Here is a 3,652-nt window from a genome sequence, read left to right as displayed (position 1 = left end):
CCAACCAGAATCATTTTAACCTAACAAAATTGATGGGAGGCCTTCACTGCCAAAGTCACTGCTGGGTTTTCACAATTCCTTGTAGACAATCTGCTACTCCCATTATGATAAAGGAGAGAAGAGTCATAATCAGGGAAGAAAGCTAGATTAATACTTGTAATTATCATTGAATTATTTAGCCTGTGATAGGATTATTATTATTAGTGTCATTTGATAATTTTCTCTCATTTTATTAAACACAACTCTGAGTAATTACCCTACCTAATATTTCTCTGCATTGGCTGACTAGCTAACAAACATTCATGAAAATATCCATTAGCCACACATATAAAATGCTGCATTATGATGCTGTTGAATCAGAACATACCACTACCTGATCCTGTAGCTATTTGAGGATTTGCAAATCAATTAATTCTATGTTTATTGGATTCTTCCCATACAATTAGAAAATTTATAATAGAGTCCATGAACATTATTAGTTTTATAATTTTAAACCATCAATCACACTTTGATTTTTACAACAAAATCAGAAATATAAACACACACATTTGGATCAGTTTTCTGTTAGTCTGTCTGGACTTCAAAATCCTATTCCTCCAGATAATGCACACCAAAGTTCTGGATTAAACAAGAAATTAGATGGCACCTGAACACTTGGTTTAATATTCTCCAAAGGACTATGCAACTTATTTCTTACATTATGACATTGTTTTACAAAGATCCACACTTTTAGAATGTTAGTATTTTTAATAATCAATAAAGTTAATTAATCATGATTAAAAATCAAACATAAAAATTTCTACTTTTTGCTTTTGCCCCCTCCATTTAGAACTTATTTATAGCCTGATAATTCAAAGGTCCCTATGTTTATGAAAATCTGGACAGAAATAGCTCTGGGATCCCATTCAGATCTTGATATTAATCTAAGTCTTTTGGCTCCATTTATCCTGAGAGCAAAGAGTACGACAAAGGGTTTGAGTACTGTTAGTTTATCTGGGAGATTATCCAAGGTAGAAAAGAATGGGAAAGTGATACAGTGAAGAAGCAACTTTGTCAAAGAGGTACATTGTTGATATAATTGTTGTGGATAGAAAATGAAGGCTTGCTTTTACTGAAAGGTCGTGAGAAACTTCTTTACGTTGTCCTCATGAAAACCTGAAAATTGTCAATTTTACCTGTGGTTCTTATTTCCACTTCACTGAGAGCTGTCCTCAGAGGACATTAACTCTCCTACACTTTTGGGTTGTGTTGGAGACATTCTAAAATGAGAGAGAGAACATGAGATGCTATCAGTGTTAAGTAATTGCAATTTCCCATGGAACTATCCACCACAGGTTTGGCTATAATCAGGTGTTGGGCCTTGATATCAGAGGGATTTGAGGCAGTATCATTTTAGGTTAATCATTATATCTGAAATTTCCAAAATCTTCAACTGATGAAACTTTGATTATGTCTATAAATATAACAATAAATCTACAGTATTCAAATTATTTTCATAGAAATACACAAACAAAGCATCAATTGATTAATATTTAAATGTTACAAAATACTGAACTGAAAGAATTTGGCCATATAACAACGTGTAAGAAGTAGAACTTAGTTTTAGGTTAGAACTCAGGATGCATTTGAGACTCAGTTACGAAATTGAATGGAGGGACGCCTGGGTGGCTCAGTGGGTTAAGCCACTGTCTTCGGCTCAGGTCATGATCCCCGGGTCCTGGGACCGAGCCCCAAATCAGGCTCTCTGCTCAGCAGGGAGCCTGCTTCCTCCACTCTCTCTGCCTGCCTCTCTGCCTGCTTGTCATCTCTCTCTGTCAAATAAATAAATAAAATCTTAAAAAAAAGAAATTGAATGGATGTCTGACTATCTTATAGGTTTGCTAAAAATCAGTGACTTTGTGTTCACGTGTGGCTATGCAGGAATTTTTAACTTTCTCTAAGAAGTTATTAGATTTGATTATATAATGGCAGTAAAGGATGGGGAAAAGCAAAGTACAAACCCCATAAAGACAAAGCACTGAGTATGAGAAAAGAGTAATAGATAAGAAGAATCAATGCATTTGAGGAAAATGGAAATTGAAATACACAATGATTGTTGATTTTTTTAGATGGAGAAAACAAAACTAGCTTGCAAGAAGGAAATAACAGAAGACATGTTGTGATGTGAGACAGAATCCTGGAAAAGGCAGTAACGCGGAATAAAGGAGTAGGGAGAGCATGTCAGGTAATTTGGATAGGAAGGAGTTAGGAGATAATTGCTTGATAAATTTTATATGGCCCACTTAAATGCACAGATTTCTCTTCTTTAATTTATATGGAGAACAGGGTGTCCTTTCTCTTCCCTTTCAGAGCACCAGAGGTGTACTCTTTCAGACCGAAAACCTGAAAGCTCAGGACTCAGTTGCTTAAGCACAGCTGAGAGGACATATTTCAATTAAGATTTACATTTTGCTGTAGGTAGTAGACTGTCAAAAGTGGTTTAATCATATTTTTTCACATAACAAGAAGACTACAGAGAGTGTTTTCTGGTGTTGGTTCAGAGTCTTAAGAAAGTCAAGTGAAGTATCTTAGAGGTTTTCATGGCTTTTTATTCACAGTTGCAAAAATTGCTGTTGGAGTTCTCACTATTAAGCCCACATTTCTGGCAGAAAGATAGAGGTAAAAGAGAATGATATCTTGTACGACTGATACTTTGTCATATGGTTACAATGTAACTAGAAAAGAGACAATAAAATATTTGATGTTGTTTTAAGTTTCCTTGTTGTCAATCCCTCCGTGCTCTCTGATATTAAAGGAAAAAGTAGATGGATATTGACCTGGCAACTATCAACACCTGTCAGTCTCTCTTGGAGAACCAATATCTCTATAATCTTTTCTTCCCAGTAAAAAAAAAATAAAATATATTCATAACCCACACTGTGCCATCTGAAGTTACTGCACCAAGATAAAATTACAATGATTTTCAGTTGTTCCAAATGGACAGAATACCCTTCCTTATGATATCATGTCTTATAAGATAGATAATTGGCTTGCTACCAATATACCCAGATGTGACTGTGGAAGAGACAGGAAAAAAATAATAATATTTATTTATTCCTTGGGTTGACCCTTTTACACAGATGCATTACTATTAGAAAAGGTTGGTTTGGGACATTGGAATGAATTTACTTAATGGGTCTGTATGTAATTGGTTTGGAGGAAATTTTTAATTTGTACAAAAATTATTAAATGCTATCTTATTCTCTTTTGTTAATTTTCACATGTTAACAAAGCCAACGTTTTTGTCTAGCAGACAAGATCTTAAATCCTAACAAAACTCAATTTTTTCCTTTTTTTTTAAGTTTGAGAGCCTCATGTTCTCTCATGCTGCTTTAAATACAACTCAAAAAAAAAAAAAAAAAGGGAGCTAAATGGGGCAGTAAGACCAGACTTTTTATTTTATTTTATTTATCTTATTTTTAATTAAAAAATTAAAGATTGTATTTATTTATTTGAGAGAGAGAGAGAGCATGAGTGGGACAGGGGGATGTAGCTGCAGAGAGAGACTGAGATGTATAGTCCCTAATGAGCAGGAAGCCCGATATGGGGCTCGATCCCAGGATCCTGACTGAGATCATGACCAGAGACAAATGCAGATACATGTGCAAAATCC

The sequence above is a fragment of the Mustela nivalis genome, assembly GCF_964662115.1.
Source record: "Mustela nivalis genome assembly, chromosome: 3".
Taxonomy (NCBI): domain Eukaryota; kingdom Metazoa; phylum Chordata; class Mammalia; order Carnivora; family Mustelidae; genus Mustela; species Mustela nivalis.
This window is presented reverse-complemented; position numbering follows the sequence as displayed.